Below are 19,200 nucleotides of genomic sequence, written 5' to 3'. Positions count from 1 at the left end.
CATGAGGCAGCTGAGTGGCTCATTCAGTTAAGCATCTGACTCTTGATCTTGGATCAAGTCTTGATCTCAGGATTCTGGGTTCAAGTCCTGTGTTGGGCTCTGTGCTGGGTATGGCGCCTACTTAAAAAAAAAAAAAAAATGTAAGAAAAACAAGAGTAAACTATTTGTTGTAGGAAAGATAGAGTAACTTCAAATTGCTTTACAGACCTACCTGAATTTTACCATCTCTAGTCTCATTTTTAAGTACTTATTTTCTGGGGTGTCTGGGTGGCCTAGTCAGTTGAGTAGCTGACTCTTGACTTCAGCTCAGGTCATGATCTCAGGCTCTGCACTCAGTGGAGAGTATGCTTCAGGATTCTTTGTCGCTCTCTGCCCCTCCCCCAGTTCACATACTCTCTCCAACATAAGTAAGTAAGTAAATAAATAAATAAATAAATAAATTTTATAGTACTTATTTTCTTTTTTTATTACCTCATTACCTTTCCACCGTTAAAATAGTTCAGTCACTCTATGTTCCTTGTCTCCAGGGATAGATAAAACAATATAATTCAAATAACAAAAGACTTTCTCTCCAAGCTGTGTTTTAAAAGCCTAGCTGCTGAGGAAAACTAAAAGCACATCCAACAAAGGTAAGAGAATTGGGAGACTGAAGTAGAATCAATTGGAGGCAAATCCTCAATTTCTCCAGACTGGCTCTCTCCCTGGATACAGCCTAATATGAGGAAGAATTCCCCACGAGGTCTCTGGGATCTGAGAACAAGACTGAAGTCATTTCCTGCTGAAAGCTCCAAGGGAAGATGTCAGGACCTTGGAGAAGAAATGGCTGGCAGATGCATCTGGGTGCAGGTGGTTTCATGTAAGCTTACATCTCCTAATCCCTAGCACATTGTCTAAGTAGCAAAATGGTTGCTTCATACCTAAGATGGGAGAGAGATGGTACAATCAACCCGAAGGTGCCACGTGAACAGAAATAAGTAGCATTTCTGTAGTAGCCGGTGTGGTCAGCTCCTCAGGGACCAGGAATGATGACAGGTGCCTTAGTGGATTTGTGTTTGGTCTGACCGTATTGATCATCTGGTGATCAATTTCCTCTACCCCCAGTAATGTCAGAGGAGGTCATCCTGAGAATGTGACCACTAATTGACCCAAGAGCTGGACCCAGGCAATTGTAGACTCCTCATCCCCTTGTCTATCCTTAGAATTTATGTTCTGCCCCCTGTCCTACAGTGGGAGCCATTTTCAAGGATTTAGCATTGAGAGAACAAGGTGTTGAGACCATCTGGACTGAATATGTGACCCAATCCCATTAAGGCCTCTATATAAACTTTTAATCTTCTGGAGCGCAGGTGCAGAGATCTAATCCTCTTGCAGCATCCAAGACAAGCCTTGTAAGTAAGTTTCCTTTCCACCTACTAATCTGGGGAAGGTCTGTTCTTTCTTGTCTCTACATGTCACCTGTATAGAGGGGCCTGTTTCAGATCTCACCAGGGGAACTCTCGAGTTTGCAAACCAAGAAATATATACATATAAGCTCTTATATCTGATATCTACGTAGACCCCTTTTGGCAGAGACAAAACTCCAGCTGAATAAAGGTGCTAAATGGAAACACAGAAAGGGAAGAAAGGAAGGAGAGACAGAGAAGGAGGGAGGACCAAGGGAAGGAGGGAAGAAGGGCAGGCAGGAAGGAGGAGGTAGACAGTATGTGGACTGAGATTCCTTCTTGCTGTGTTTCTGTTCATCCCTGTCTCAGTGACTAGAGGTCATTATGGGAAGGGTCTTGTAGACCTAGCTTGAACTAGTTTAGGTCACTTTTCCTATGTGAAGGATAGGAACTATATTTCCAAGTTTGGTGGATCTAGCTTTTACATAAAAATATGATTTCTTTTGCCCAAAGGCAACTCTTAACCCCCAACTCTAATTCTACAGTATTCTATAGCACTGTTTCTCCATTCTCCAGTCTCTGCCTTTTAAGAGAGTAATAACACAGATGCAAGAACAAATATAAAATAAATTAAAATACTATAATTCTACATTCTGTTTTTGCATTTCACCACTTAATAGAAACATATCCTTAGTATATCATAAAACATGATATGATCTGTGTGCATGGGGCTCAAGTCTCCTTTGAATTGTTACTTCTTACTTGTTCTAACTTCCCAATCACTGTCTCAAGTTAGGTTTTATTTATTTATGTATTTATTTATTTAAAGATTTTATTTATTTGAGAGAGAGAGAGAGCGCCTGTGAGCACATGGGTTCGGGGTGGGGGGGCGGTACCAGGGAGCAGAGGGAGAAAGTCTTAAGCAGACTCCACTCTGATCATGAAGCCTGATACAGGGTTCGATCTCGGGTCTCAGATCACCATCTGAGCCAAAACCAGGAGTCGGAGGCTTACTGGACTGCCCCACTCAAGCACCCCAGATTTCCTTTATTAATAAGTAAAGACTTTTTTAGAGCCAGTGATTTGGGGGTGGACAAGTGAGGGGCAGGAAGTTGTAAAACAGAGAAAGGGGCATATTAGCATGAATTGACATTGTTAAGGATTACCTCTTACATTCCTTCTTGGGAAGATATGTCTCATACTAAGCGGGGATTAAAATTCTCTACATTTATCTCAATTTAATCATATCTCTAAGCGCCTCTCTAACTGATTTTTTTATTGTTCCCACTTTTTGAATTATTAAGATCTGATAATGCTTAGTGAAGAACAAATCTGAAAAGGCAGTGAAGGTTCTCACTTAAGAGATACACAAAAGGAACACGGGACACTGTTATCAAAAGCTTTTTAGAGTGTTAAATGAAATGCAAGGTTAAATAAGAAAACTGTTGGATTTAAGCTTTTGGGAAGATACGTGTTTGTAGCGGTGTTGCATAATTTTACTTTTACTTCTGAATTTAATATTAGAATGTATCTGTGAATAATGAGATGTTTGGACTGATAAAAGTGCACTGAGGCCGAAGGGAGAGGCAATAGCTCATGCATATGTGATGTGGGAGAGAGGGTTGATGTTAGTTATCTGGAGGCTTTGGTGATATGAATTTATTTGGGAAATCCGGCTAGGGAATGACTCTGTCTGGAAATACCCTGGTGTTTCTATTTCATTTCCGTTGATGGGAATATGAACAGTGTGTGTGAGAATTGTGATCATCAAGTAATCAGTAGAAGTAATCAGACGAGAAAGAAAGGATGATTGTAGGGATCAGCTTCACTAACTTGTATTTTATTAAAGAAGGCCCATGTACCCTGTCAATGACTTATGGTTTGTTTTTGTTTCTTGTTTTGTCTTGTTTTTTTTTTTGTTGTTGTTGTTGTTTTGTTTGTTTGTTTGTTTTTGGTCCCTCGGTTTGAAGCTAGAAGAAATCATCTCAACATACTCTCCATGCCTGTGGGTTTCTGACACTGTTGCAGAGAAGTTTCTCTGTCTCTGGACGGTGATCTGCCTTCTTCTTTACTCTATGGTGTAAGCCCTGGACAGAGTATCACTAATAACAAAGGATTGAGGCAGACAGGTAATGCCACTATGAAAATTTTCCTAGTGGGTGTTAGATTGACTCAAAATTATCCCTCTCAAATTGGAAAACAGTGTATAATGGACAGGCAAATTAGTGCCTTTAAGAAATGGAGTGGTAATAAAGAGCGTACTAGGAGGAAAATAAGCTAATTCTCAAGAAAGGTAATAAAAAGAATGGTGAGCTAAATTTTCCTCAATTTCCTATGATGGAGTTGATCCTCTCTCATGTCAGCGTTCAAAAGATACAAATGTCACTATTTTACATAGACTGCTGATGTTGTTGACTTTTAATTTCACTTCTTTTTTTTTTTAAGATTTTATTTCTTTATTTGACAGAGACCACAAGTAGGCAGAGAGGCAGGCAGAGAGAGAGGAGGAAGCAGGCTCCCCGCTGAGCAGAGAGAGAGCCCCATGCGGGGCTCCATCCCAGGACCTGGGATCATGACCTGATCTGAAGGCAGAGGCTTTAACCCACTGAGCCACCCAGGTGCCCCTAAATTTCATTTCTTATGTATAGTTGCTATGTAAATAAAAGACAAACAATGGAAATACCATTTCATCTTAATGAAAGCATCTAAAGAAGGTGGTAAGTGGTATTACTTATAGGCACCTGCATTAAGACAGAGTTGTGTCTATTTCCTTTCAGTCCTATTCTTGCTCAAGACTGACGTTCACATTCTATGCTGCCATTTGGGTTTCTAGCTATTTAAAGTAAAAGTTTTTATTAGGCTTGATGCTACTGTTGAATATCCATAGCCATATTTTTCAAGGAAATCAGAGCCTGGCAGCCTTTTTCAATAATTTCCTATAATGTAAGAGGGCTTAATGCCCCCATTATAGAACTGATTCTATTATGCTCTCCTCTCCAGAACTAATGGAGCACTCGACTTATTCATGTTAAAGAAAATGATTGAATATGAAAAGCTTCCAGACCTTTCTTCTTGCCAGGATTAAAACTGCTCTGTCCTTTATGCTGACCAGAAAAGTCACCCCTTAATTAAGTTTATTGTTATTTTTCACCTGCCAGGAAGTCCCGTACAAAGCATATGAAAGTACATTTGTTGAAAATTATTTTAGATCTCTTTTTGAAATCCTTATTTTTGTTTCATAATGTGCAGTAATACAGTTAACATTTACTGAGTGCTTAAATCATGACAGATACTTTCCAATTCTTCTTATGAATTGCCTCAAATAATTCTCACAAAACCCCTAAGAGTTATGTATAGTTCTTTTCACCATTTTATGGAGGAAGAAAATAAGACTCAGAGAGTTTAAATAGATAGTAGAGTCAGGATGTAAATATACACCATCTGAGCCCTTAACCACTATGCTAAACTCTTTTCCCATTTAGCTAAGCACATGTGAAAGTGAATCAAGCTAGTGAGTTGGTAATCAACTCATTTATCAAAAATTTACCAAGTGACTATTATTTGTGATATAATCATAGCAAAGTAGGCTGAATAGTAAGCTAGATAAAATATAGTTGCTTAAGTAGGTGAACTTTTTATCCAGTGATTGAGAAAGGAAAGTACGAAGCTAATTAAAATGTGAGGTGGTGTGTCTGGAACTGTAGAGCAAGCAACAGCTAAATAGCGGATACAGAGAGAGAAGTATATTGTAATTAGTTTTGTGGTGTCAGACAATGCTTTATGGGGAAAGTAACATGTGAGCATACTCTGGAAGACTAGCAAAAGATTTGGACCAGAAGGGTTATAGAGACACAATTTCTGGGTAAAGGGTAAAATATGAACCAAAGAAAGGAATGTCAAGGCTTGTTGGTTGTTTCATATTTTTAGTAAGGCAGAGGCATTAGTTTGAGACTTTTATAGCATGAAAAGTACTATAGCATCATATAATGTTAGATTTGGATGTGTTCACAGAAATTATTTACTCTGCATAGCTGTCACTGATGTAGAAATGAAAGCCTAAAGAAATATTATGTACCTATTGCATTTGTAGGAGCTCTTATTGCAGAATGAATAAGGTTGCAAAGAGAAACTTTAACTTGAAAGGGATAAGTGGTATGCATCTGATGACTGAAATTGAATACCCAGTTTAGGAATTTAGATTTGAATAGAGAGCCAATGAAGGTTTTCTTTTTTTTTTTTTCAATATGTTCGGCAGTCTTTGCTGGTCTATGGATGCAGATCAGAGTTTAAATTGCACCTGTCACTTCCATCACTCACTAACTCTATGATTGGGGGCAAGTTCATTAATCTTTCTCTTGATGATAGTACTATGTCCCTCAAAGATTACTAAAGGGTAGTTTAGGTATTGCATGCGAGGTGTTTATCTAACATTGGCATAGAGTATATATTAGAGTATATGGCATAGAGTGCATATTAAGTACTTAGGGATGAAATTGTCACATTTGAGTTTTGTGTCAGTGGCTTGATAAAATCTGTTTTCAAAAAAAAACAGATGAGGAGATCGTATTTTTCAAGTGTGGAAAAAAATAGGGGAAGAAATAATTGGAAGCAGGGTGATATACATTACAATGTCCCAGGAAAGAAGTGGAACGTTACTGAACTGGATAATCAAGAAAAGAAAAGTCAAAGTCTTAAAGAGAGGCTGAGTCTATAGCATTTGGTCACTGACTACATATGAGAAGAAACTGGGAGAAAACATAACTCATCGACAGGGCACACGGGTATCCCTTTAAAAAAATATGATTAATGAAGCTAATCCCTACAACCATAGGTTTTAGGGGAAAATGAAGAACAGTGATCCATGTGCAACTCTTGAAAGAATGGCATGGGAAGAAGCAGCCCCAGGAGGAGTCATGTTTTGGGAATGTTCACAGAAGAGGCTGAGGACACAGTGGATTTTTCTGTTGACTCATCATTTGGTCTAAAAGGCCCAGCGTTTCAGTTTGAGGTTTCGGGTGGGATGTGAGAGTGGGTAAGCCATATAGGCAGAACAATCTTTAGATGAGGGTATCCGGGGGCCCTGTATTTTCAGTGGTCACTGATACAAACAAGGATAAAGAGCTTGGTGGGATTGTTGCTGATGGTCTCCAAGACAGATTTAGATGTTGATACAACTGTTAGAGAATATCGGAGAGTGGCAGGAGCACATGAAGTCCTGTTTTCATTCCTTGGCATCTTCTTCAAAGGTGGTTTTAAGAACACAGAGGGGGTCACAACATACAGAACTCTGAGAGCTCCATTACTTTTGATGGTATTGAGGCTGAAAATTTTAAGAAGGGAAAGGAAATGAGAAACTATTCCATACAGCATTCTGAACATCAGTGAAAAGATCCTTAGAAATGAAAGTAGTTGAAACCTTATTAAATGTGCTCAAGCAATGTTTGAGATTAAAGTATCAACAAAAATTAAATATTAGGCTTAGTCAAATATGGATAATAGACTTTAGAAAACAATTAAAATGCTCAATGATTTTACAAATCAACAAGAAAAACAGAAAACACTCAAATAAGAGTAAGATAATAAATAGGGGTCAGAAGTCAAAAGAGCCAATTAAAAAAAAGCATAGGAAAAATATTTAACACAGCTATTAATAAAAAAATACAAGATAAAATGAGATAACATCCTTCCTTTAACATATTGAAAACTTGAAATTAAAATCTATATAATAGGGGCGCTTGGGTGGCTCAGTTGGTTAAGCATTTAACTTCAACTCAGGTCCTGATGTCAGAGTCCCAGGATGGAGCCTCCCATTGGGCTCTATACTCAGCAAGGAGTCTGCTTGTCCCTCTGTCCCTCCCTGGCTAATGTGTGTGTGCATGTGTGTGTATGTATGCATGCTCTCTAATAAATTAATAAACTCTTCAAAAAATTCCATAGAATACATAAATATTTTATATAAGTATAGTGATGTATTTTTTTGAAGATTTTATTTACTTAAGAGAGAGAGAAAGCACATGAGCAGGGAGAAGGAAAAGCAGACTCCCCACTGATCAGAGAGCCCAATATCGGACTCGATCCCAGCACCCTGGGATTATGACCTGAGCCGAAGGCAGATGCTTAACTGACTGAGCCACCCATGTGCCCCAAGTATATTGATATATTTTTGTGTACATATTCATCCTAGTGTTTGAAAGGAGGCAGAAAATGAAATCTCTCTTATGTTTCTGAGGAGAATGATGAGTTAATTTGTAAAATGTTCCCAATAGACAACCTGGTTTTATATATTAATATATATATATATAATATATATGTATTTAAAATATTCACATACTTTGATCCCTGAATTTCACTTTTGGAATATATCCTAAGGAAACTATCAGATGTATACTCAAGGATTTATTTATATGCATTCTAATTACAACATTACAAAATAAAATATTGGAAATACTATAAAAATTCAAATAAAGGTGGACAGCTGTTAAGTTTCAAACCTCAAAGTCTATTAATGGATACTGGACAACACTGACAGTACTTTTTTTTTTCAAAGATTTTATTTATTTATTTGATAGACAGAGATCACAAGTATGCAGAGAGGCAGACATAGAGAGAGAGGGAAGCAGACTCCCTGCTGAGCAGAGAGCCCGATGCAGGACTTGATCCCAGGACCCTGAGATCATGACCTGAGCCAAAGGCAGCAGCTTAACCCACTGAGCCATCCAGGCGCCCCAACACTGATAGTATTTTAAATAACTTTTATTATGCAGTACTGGATGCACAAGAAAGAATATTTGTCACATGTATGTATAATTTGATGCATTATTAAAAGTACATGCATGAACCACTTGATAACTTAAGTACTAAAACATTCTCAAATATCACTGAAGCTATCTACTGGACTTTCACCTGTTCAACTAGTATACAGAAACCTATCCCTAATTTCTTGGTTATGTTTATGGTATTATTGAAGTGTAAAATACATAAAGAAAGATGCCCAAATCATACATCTGCAGGTTTGAATATTATAAGTGGACATAACCAGCAACTAAATCATCAAACTGAACATAAGAAGCCCTCCCCAAAGAGGCTTCTACTCCTTGTGCGTCTCCCTAAAGGATTATCATTATTCTGACTTCTAATATCATAATTATCTAATATCATAATTATGTCATAATTATGCCTGATTTTGAATATTATATACATCAATTCACATCGTATGTATATTTGTGTGTATCTCACTTCTTTCTAAGCATTGTATGTGTGGCTTATCTTATTTCCAGAACATTGGAGTAAGGTTTTCTGAAAATCTCCTCCTCCATATAAGAAAAAGAACACTGGCAAAAACTGTTAAAATCAGCAGTTTCAGAATTTTGGAACAATGTGAAGCAATTTGAGTAATGTTTTTACTCAAGATAAACAGTGCAATCTTAGTAAACAGGGAGTCTTGTAGCTTTTTTTTTTAAATTTATATTCTCCTTTTTTTTTTCTTGTGCCTTTAACTTGTCCTATTTACATCCCTTCTGCCCAGCTCCATAGTAGCCTTAAAAAACAACTATAGTAGCTGTGAAAACAAAGAGCCTAGCACCCACAGGGCACAGAAGAATAAATTTGGAGCAACCCCAAAGCCCATTCCCACAGATTTGCCACATTTGACCCTTCTGGAAAAGCTTCATTCTCAGATCATGTTTTTATTTTACTTGACTTGGAGCTCTCTCTAAGTGAGCTACCTACAAGGCATTTTACAAAAACAAACAAAAAAATCATTAGCCAATTTTTAACTTGAAGCTGCTTGAGGAAGCATTACTAGTTGGGGCTATGAAAAGCCTGATGGGAAACCTTGAAAGGAAAATAAAACCTGGGGAATAAGCCATCCCTAAGAAGCTTGGAGAAGCTCTAGTTTATTCCTGGGAATCTAGAAGGTCACATACATTCACAGAACCGAGAACATGTGCAAAGCTATACACATGCCCAGGAAAGACCTGAGAGGGCCCCAAGCTCTCATCTTTGGTTGACCTTGAGGCTCTGTAGGAACAAGAAGTAAAGGTTAATGCAGAGTCATAAACTCCCTCCTAGAGCATGAAAACTAGTCCCAATGTATATTAAACATATAGTAATCAGGTCCAGCAAGGGTGCAGAACACATAATCAATATGCCAGTATTAGTTGTATTTCAGAATACTAGTAATGAACAATCTGGAAAAGAAATTGGGAAAAGAATTACTTTAAAGAGCATCAAAAAACAAAATACTTCAGAAACCACTTAAACACAAGGCATGCACTGAAAACTACAAAACATTATTGGAAGAAATTATAGAAGATCTACATAAAAAGAAAAACAGAGGCACCTGGGTGGTTCAGTCAGTTAAGCATCTGACTCTTGATTTTAAGTCAGGTCATGATCTTAATGTCATGAGCCCGAGCCCTGTGTCAAGCTCTGCACTGGGTGTGGAGCCTACTTGGGATTCTCTTCCTCTCCCTCTACCCAACCCCCCCTCTTAAAAAAAAAAAAAAGAACAACATCCTATAGTCCTGAGGAATTAAAATGGTCCAAATGAAAAACTCTCTAAATTCATTGATGGGTCAATGCAATTCATTGTCAAAAGCATCATTCCTGGATATTTTATATGACCCACTGAGAGAAAAAGGTAGTAATACAATACCATGGCCCTTAGAATTCTGCTTGTATGGAAACAGTATGGATCTTCTTGTTCCTGCAGTTCCCTAATACCATTTATTTAATGCCGGTTGCATTATTGACCATGGGACAGCATCTTCATTGTGCAGCCCATGAATATTGTTTCCCAATGACTCAAAAGCTGTTACTGTGCTTCATTGATGATAACCACAAAGGTAAATATTATGCAGAGTACAAAGGAAAGTATAAATAATAATAATTTTTCTGGTCATATTAACTTAATGATTTGAGAGCATAAAACAACACCTCTCCAACCGCATCTTCTCTTGAACTCTTTAGGCTGCACTCCTAGAATGTGATCTCATTTTATGTTGTCCATACCCCTGCCTTCCACACAATGCCACCAATGGAGAAGAGAGGCAAGGACCCAGTGTTCAAAGCAAGAATGGATCCCTTCATGCATGGAATATCCATCCTTCATTGAGCATGGTATAATCCTGACTGATGAAGGTACAACCTCACCACATCAAGTAATCAGAAAATCCCTTTGGCATTGTGGAGTAAACATCCTATTGCCTTCAGTGGTATTAGGTACAGCCGTTCCTTAGGGACTGCCTGGAACATGGTGCAGAACTTGTGAAGAAGGTGGATGACCTCCTAGGTACAGATGGTGGAGATCCTAACAATAAATATTGGCTCCTGCCATCCCTGCTGCCCTTGGCTGCTACAGACTTGAGGCATAACCATGGTCCAACACAGAGGAGTAAGAATCCACAAAGGGACCTATCCAGGGTAGGTCCCAAGGGCTGACAGCGGACCATTGTTAGCCCAGAGCTCTGAGCGTCTCCTGCCTTCTCTCATGGGATAAAAGTCATCCCAAACCAATGTGTCAGCACTATTCTGGTGGCCCAGTCCCATTGGAGTATCTAGTCAACCCCATAATCTCATTAGAGGGTCAAATACCTGAGGGGAAGCAGAGACTGTGGTCCACATGGCCCCTGATATTGACTCAGGGGACCCCAACTGGAGAGTAGTACTGGCTCTGGCAGGTTTGAGCTACTGGAATGGGACTTAGAAAGTTTTGAGGTTGATGCTTCCAATAACACTCACCTGGGACCAAGTGTAGGCTCTAGGTGCACTGCCCAGAGAACACTGCTGGCCCTGGTGAGTTCCAGGCATAGGAAGTATACTAGAACATTTTTGGGAAGGCATTACAAAACACGGGGATGCCCAAAGCATGGGGGCACAGAGCAGGAGCCCCTCTAACACAGGTGGAAGAAAGATATTGGCACAGACCATTAGTTTACGAAAATCCATTTCCTTTTCTTCTAGGCAGATAGCAAGATTGTATTTTCCAGGTTTCCTTAGTGTTAGGTGTGACCCTGTGAGTTCTAGCTAGTGAATTGTTTGTAAAGAAGTGAGATATGCCACTTCCTGACCTAACCCATACACTTATAGGATATATCTCAAAAATCAGGATAGGCTTGGGAGCTATGCTTCAAAGGTGACCTACCTTGTCTTCATTTTCTGAATCATTTAGTGAAGCAGAACCCTCTAACCCCATGGCAGATTGAATTTGGAGAAAGAAATACACTTCTATTGCATGATACCACTGAGTTTTCAGAGCCTCGCTGTTATAATAGCTAAATTAATATGGTAATATTTTAAGGCTGTATGTATTTATTTTTCTAATTTTTTTTAAAGATTTTATTTATTTATTTGTCAGAGAGAGAGAGGGAGAGAGAGCAAGCACAGGCAGACAGAATGGCAGGCAGAGGCAGAGGGAGAAGCAGGCTCCCTGATGAGCAAGGAGCCCGATGTGGGACTCGATCCCAGGACGCTGGGATCATGACCTGAGCCGAAGGCAGCTGCTTAACCAACTGAGCCACCCAGGCGTCCCAAGGCTGTATGTATTTATGTCAGAATTCTTAAAGTTATTAAAATTAAGCCTGTGAAATAATTTAGAAAAGGGGATTATTGCCACTAAAGGCCAAAATAAGTTTATTGAGCATTGTGCCCTAAAATTAAGACGCAGCTGGTAACATTAACTTCACATATAAGAGAAATACTATAGATGTAGTCTGCTTTAGTTTTACCAAGATTGACCACATTTCTCATGGATCCCTTTTAGCCATATACTTACAAATAAAAGGGTAGGAGCTATGTTAACTTGGTGGAAATTTCTAGTCAAGTTCCAACACCTTTGTCATTGTTTCTCTTTTCTTCATTTTTAGTAGCAACTTGAATAGAGACAGATGAAAAATGCTTATCTAATTTGAATGTGATGAAAACCAACCTGAGATAATATGATATGTCAGAATCAAGATTCAAAATGATAGACTGAAAAGATGGACTGAAATAGAGAAAATGAAATTCAGCAAAAATAAATATAAGTTATAGAATTGAGTTTTAATGTAATTTACCTCAATATGGCAGATATGGCTTGTTGTAAAGGGTAAAATTGAGGACATTTCTCAAAGGAGTGATTCAAAATCCACAACTTGCCGATAAGTCACCGAAACGATACTATAGTTGCCCCTAAAAAATCGCTCAGATAAAGATTAGGAGTACAGATAGATCTGGAACCTTAAAACAGTGATTCTTAGTAGAGTTTTATTTTGTTTTTAATTTGTGGGTATATGTGTGTGTGTGTGTGTGTGTGTATAATTTTTTAAAATAATTCCATGCTTTTGATAGGAAGCATTACTACCCAGCCATGCTATGTATCCAATAATACATGAGCCAGGTCAAGACTTCAAAGAGTTGTCTTCTGTCATTTATTACCATGAAATGTCCTACAGGATATTATTATGGGCAAACGTTGTTTAGAATCACCTAGACTTAAAACCCAACTACAGTTAATATGAAATCTTAAAGTATTATTATAAGGTATTAATTTTTCAGATATATACTATGTGTAAAAAGGGGGCTTATATTTTGGTTTTTGAACAGAACTTTACTGGTAGCTATCTACAAGTTCAGAAAATTATGTCACTGGTAGTCATACTATTCACTTCTATATCAGCTGGCTTTTGATGTTGGTGTATTAATGGTGATTTTATGTATAGGTGCAATCATCTCTTTTCTTTGTTATGTCTGCCATTTAATCTTTTGCATATTGAAGTACACATTATATGCCGCTCTTTTTAAAAAAAAAGTCTCATTTATATTACACTTAGGATTTTAACTTTTTTTAAACTATCTTTAGAATTCTTCATTTCATTAAGGTTTTCACAAAATACGTAACTCAAACATAATTGTCTATGTCTACCCCAAAATAGAATAAAATATGTGGTTAGCACACAAACTTAATGATCTTTTTCATTTTTAAAAATATAAATACTAACAATGTTCAAGGCTTTACAATTTTCTTCTCTATCTATGTTACTCTTTAAGGCTTTAAAGCTTTTAATGAGTACTCTACTTGTTCTCAGGGTACACTGCCCACAGGCAAGGAATATGGATACATTCCTGGGGGTGACACACACTGTTGCCTCAGCCTTTTAAAAACTAAACAACCAGATGTCCTCCAACAGTTCTCACACTTCCATTAAGTATCTTTCTACTACAAAATAATAATTGAAAGGGGTTAAGTTCCCAGTAGCATTCAAGCTCTCACGGATCAATCATGAAGGGCGAGAAAGAAAACCCTGGTTTCTTCCAGGATAGAATTGTTTCCTTTTATCCAGAATAACCCCATTAACTGATATAGTATATATATATGTGTGTGTGTGTGTGTGTGTGTGTGTATTTAATTATTTATTATTATTACCAATATATATTATATATATGTAAAAGATTTATTTATTTTAGAGAGAGCAAAAGCGGGGAGGGGCAGATGAAGGAGAGGGAGAGAGAGAATCCCAAATAGACTCCCTGATGAGCACGGAACTTGATCCCACCACCTTGAGATCATGATTTGAGCTGAAATCAAGAGTCCCACGCTCTACTGACTGAGCCACCCAAGGGTGAGCTGCCCCCCGATAACCTATGTAGTTTAAACGCTGGTTTATATCAAACATTTTTAGATTAAATCGGGTTGACATAAAGGCAATTTTTTGGTTGGATAGTTCAAAAGAGGTTAAAGTGCAGAGGAAGTTCATGTTGGTCAAGTACCACTGAAAGTACATCCCCCACCAGGAGTCATTTCACTTGCCAGCTTTGGGGGCAGAGCCAGGGCCCCTGCCTTAGGAATGAAATCTGAGGCAAGAACCTCCAGCACACAGCTGACTTACTCCTGGTTTTTCCGGGTTTTATCTTGTTGCCCAGCTTTTGCTGCTCAGTGAGGAGCGCTCACTTCATCTTAACAAAATGCGGGTAATCCTGGAATTGGTCCTCTTAAAGGTAGTTGGCCAGAATGTCCAACCTCACACATTCCCTTTCACCCAGGTGGCCACCGCACTTTCTGGAAACGCAGCTCCCTCTATGAACCCAGGGGCCCACCTGGCTTGGCCTCTGCTGAGACCCCCACCTCATACATCTGTGGCTCGGAGCAGGAGGCCTTCTTCCGCTGGGTGGGGCCAGGGCGTGGGGGAAGGGTGTAGAGCGCAAACTCGGTGCCCACCCTCGGGGCGGTGGGGGCGGGGTCGTCCTCACCCGAGTCATGTGGTGCGGCTCACGCAGTACGTGCTGCGAGGCAGAAGCCGGCGGGCACCTGGAGCTGGCGCGAGAAGAGAACGTGAAGAGAAGGTGGTCCCGGGGTGCCTGGGCCTGTGCGCCCTGAATGCTGTCCTGGTCAGCGCCACCGAGTGCTCGTCAGTGCGGGTGACTTGGCGCGCGGGCCTGTGGTCTCGTCACACAGCCTCCTTCTGTCTTCACTGAGGAGCTGACGGTGGCCCCCACGGTGGAGCCGGTGAGTGTCTGGCCTCAGGATGGGGGTGGGACGGGGGTGGGGGACCAGGCCCATGGCCAGCACCCCTCCTCCACTGTTGAGCACATGGTTGCCAGGAAACTTCTTCCGGCCTGGCTCCCGTTTTTCAAGTGTTGCTCCCCATTGTCTAGGGCTTCAGTGGCTTCCGAGAACCGGATGTGGGTTTTTGTCTCCTGGCAGTTGTTTCCCCAAGCATTGAAAGTTGACACCAGCCTTTTGGGCCTGTAGTTGTGGCCCTGAGTGGAGCTGCCCGCACTTGAAGGCCTCTGGCTCCCTTGCTCCCGCTGGTCCATCTTGGAAACCTCCAGCCGCAAGCAGTGGGCTTCCTGCTCTGAAAGCCTTGCACAGCCCACCCCTGCCCAGACTGCTCTGCGCTGGCCAGGGTGGCTCCTCATACCTGGGTTCTGAGTGGTAGGAAGAGACCAAGGCACTGATGCTCTCCTCGAATCTTGGATGGGAAACTGGCCTGTCCACATGGCTCCTGTGATCAGGAACAGCTTTCCTTCCAGAATTCTCTGTGTGGGTGTTGACTGCGTGGGTGGGCGGGCATCCAGGTAGCCCTCCTGGGCTCCCCCTCCTGGCTCTGGGCTGCCTTGCCCTCTTCGACTTCTAGGAATGTTCTGGAAAGAGGAAAAGGATGACTTGGTCCGTCCTGCCGAAGTTGCTTCACAGGTTCTGGGCCTAGGCCTTCTTTCTCTAGCCTCTGCAGTCTTTGGGGAAATCGCCCTCCCAAGGCTCTGGATGCCTGGAAGGACTCTCATCTTCACCCACCCACCTGAGGGGGTTGGAGGCTGTGGTAGTTAGAATATGAGTTTGTGCTGTCCTTGCTCTTTCTCTCACTGGGATATGAGTCGCCTTGGAGAGGGGTGGGATGTCTCTTTAGAGAGGTATTCTGTTAGTTTTCAGGTACTGAAGAGAAATGGCCTTGTAAGGGGTACATTTGGCTGAGGTTTCAGGCTTCTCTACTGAGGACATTGAGTCATGTTCTAGGGGCTCATCGAAGTCAAACCCAGGTCTGCTAGATCCATTTTGGTTTCCATTCCCATCAAGAGTAGCCATCTTGTCCTAAGCTCCCTGAAGGGCTATATCCAGTTTATATCCAGTTTCTTTGGCCAGTGCAAAGTAGAGCGTGCTCTTAGTACCCATGGAAGGCTGGGGCACCTGGGCAAAATGTGGCTTCAGGGAGGGTACCAGGTAGGTGCCAGTCAAACTCAGAGTTGCAAAGGCTGCAAGCTGACACGGTGAGCTGGGGACAGGGATGCGCCCCCTTTAGGAGGCAAATCGTCAGTGGCAGTCTCCAAGGAACTGGGGAACTGCTGGCTCCACAACAGGGGTGGCTCTCCCTTGCCCAGAGGAACATTATGCCATTTATCCTAAGCCCAACCGTTTGCTGATGCTCAGACCTCCCCGCCTTGGAGAAGCAGGACTGAAGAGTTCACTTCATAGTCTGCTGAGACTCCCCCTAGGGGTTCATGCTGTCTTGACATAGCAAGTGTCTGGTGTTGCATCCCCCCCCTAGGAGGCAGCCTTGAACAGAAGTGATACCCATGGAGCCTGAACACTCCTGGCCAGAGATGGGTTGGATGCTTAAAGATGCTGGATAGAACTGGGAGAAGGAGCTATAAAGGGAAGTCACGCTTGTTGCAGAGGTGCCTGAGCTGGTCAGTGCTGCTGGTGGACTTGTCAGGGGAAAGAAGATGGCGGGTGGGTGTCCCCCACTATTCCGGGCTTCCCATACTCTCCTGGGAACTGCAGTGTCAGTGCTCTACCTCACATTAGCACAGTCATAGTTGCAGAGGAGCTGAAATGGTAGCTTTGGGGCCAAGGATTGCAATGGTGCCCTGAGATGTTTAACATCATGCTGGCATCAGGTTGGTTCTCCCCAGATTTGATTAGAGTGTTGAGTGTGAGGTCAGCCTGCAGGTTCACAGCACTTTTGCTTCAGCAAAAGCTTTGCTCCTCCTGATCATGCTGCTTTCCTGAGCTGGGGTCAGAAATGAGGTGCTTTGGGCTAAAGGAGTCAGAGGTGACAGTGTCTGCAGGCTCAGATCTGCACAGGCAGCTCATCACCTCTGGCATGGCCATGGCCATCCTCAGAGCTGCATGGGGCTCCAGGCCAACTGAGTTCAAACCTTGCTGCTGCTCAGGGGCTTAGCCACACTCAACCATACTATAGGCCATGCTGTGCCTATAGCAGTTATGATGGGCAGGTCGTGGGGGCAAGGCTTCAGGGGGATGAATCCAGATACAGTCAAATATTAATTATTTGAAATCATTTTTGCAGGTAGATTAGTTTTCTGCTAATGAATTTCAAGGATTATAAAGAGAACATTACAAAATATTTGTTATAAAAAGAGGTGTTGAATCATATAGGTTCAAAAACCACTGCTATAAATGTCTGCATCTCACCTATAAAAAGGTTTGATGTCCTCTAGAATTTAGAATTATAGTGATGGTTCGGGGCGCCTGGGTGGCTCAGTGGGTTAAGCCACTGCCTTCGGCTCAGGTCATGATCTCAGGGTCCTGGGATCGAGCCCCGCATTGGGCTCTCTGCTCAGCAGGGAGCCTGCTTCCTCCTCTCTCTCTACCTGCCTCTCTGCCTGCTTGTGATCTCTCTCTGTCAAATAAATAAATAAAATCTTTAAAAAAAAAAGAATTATAGTGATGGTTTGTGATGTGTTAATAAGGTATTTAGAATATAGCCATTTAAGGAAAATGTCAGATATCTAGGAATAAAGAAGATGTGAGAGGATCTTTACTGAACATATGCTATGCAGCAAGTATTATGCTTATTTATTGTCCTTTTTATATCATTTTAAAAAAATGGTTATAGTAAACTGTTTAGGTAGATATTATTTCTCCATTTAAAACTGAGGAAACTCAGAGCATTACAATAAACTGTTTGGATAGATGTTATTTCTCAATTTAAAACTGAGGAAACTCAGAGCGTTTAAGTAACTTGCGTGGAAGTAAAAGCTATTTTATTGTGAATATGGGATTGAGACCCAACTCTTTGGGTTCAAAGCCTAAACTCTTAACCATTGTGCAAGAGAAGATTAACTAGGGCATAATAGGTCTCCAGTTCCTGAGAGGGCTGATGTTCAAAAAGAGTAGGTTTCACCTGGGCCATTCCAGAGGCTATAAAGCTTGGAATAGTGAAGAGAAATTAAATAGTGGTAGATTTTGGCTCAGTTTCAAGAACTTTATCAAAACTAGTTATCCCTCAAGAGAATAGACAGGCCCAGGAGGTACTGACTGGAAAGGGTGTCAGCAAACAATAAAATTTTGATTATCTTGGGTCAAAATTATTGAAGAAAGATTTTCTTCATTTGTGTCAAGAGGTTAACACAGTTTTGTTTTAAAGGATTTATTTATTTGAGAGAGAGAGAGAGAGAGAGAGAGAGGCAGGTAGGGGCAGAGGGAGAGAGAGAATCTCAGGCAGAGCCCCCAGGTGAGCACGGAGCCCCACATAGGGCTGCTCCCAGGACCCATGAGAACATGACCTGAGCTGAAATCAGTAGCTGGATGCTTAACCAGCTGCGCCATTCAGGCGCCCCCAGATGTTAACTCAGTTTTAACTCAGATTCAGTGACTCTTCTGAATTATTTTGTTCAGCCTTCTACATGGAAGTCCCTTCTATAACACCCTGACATGTAATCATAAAGCCAGTAGGAGCCTATTATCTTCTATGTATTCTTGTCTGCCGTTAATTCATAAAAATTTCCAATATTTTATTTATCCTTGATTCCCACCGTAAATTCTTTTTTGGAGCAATGAGGCAGGGAAACATGTTTCCTCAAGAAGTTCATGCCATCAGAAGACAGCACAAAGGATCAGGAGGATTTTTCTTATATTGATATTTTTATTTCTATTCATTGGATCTTTAAGTGTATGAAGATGGTGGTCATGTTTTCAGGTTGTCTTTGATGATGAGCTGTTGCTCATTTCATCTCACTTACTATTAGTTGGCCAACCCTTTCTTGAAGATATTTTAGTTTTTTCTTTCAAAAAACTTAGTAAATTAAGGGGTTAAAACTCTGAAGTATAAGAAAAAAATCTGTTATAGCAAATCAAGTGTATGTTACATACTGAGGTATAATAAAAAAAATCTTCTAATGATTACTTTCATGATGGATTATTATCCAACACAGCTACAAAGGTCTTGGACAGATGAAGATGATCTTTTTCTCCAAATGGATCAGAACATGAATTTTAAAGGTTCGAGGCTTTTCAACTTCAGGACGGTCACTGGGAGTCACACCTTGTAGCTATAGTGGTAGTAAAAGAAAGCAAATAAAAGAAAGAAATTTTTGACAA

The 19,200-nt window shown here is 40.7% G+C and overlaps 1 pseudogene; it reads right to left on the bottom strand.

Annotated features, from left to right (window-relative positions):
* Positions 1 to 14,827: 14,827 nt before the first annotated feature.
* LOC111151899 lies at positions 14,828 to 16,974 on the bottom strand (annotated as a pseudogene).
* Positions 16,975 to 19,200: the final 2,226 nt, after the last annotated feature.

The sequence above is a fragment of the Enhydra lutris genome, unplaced genomic scaffold, assembly GCF_002288905.1.
Source record: "Enhydra lutris kenyoni isolate GAN:26980312 unplaced genomic scaffold, ASM228890v2 scaffoldscaffold27, whole genome shotgun sequence".
Taxonomy (NCBI): Eukaryota; Metazoa; Chordata; class Mammalia; order Carnivora; family Mustelidae; genus Enhydra; species Enhydra lutris.
This window is presented reverse-complemented; position numbering and strand designations above follow the sequence as displayed.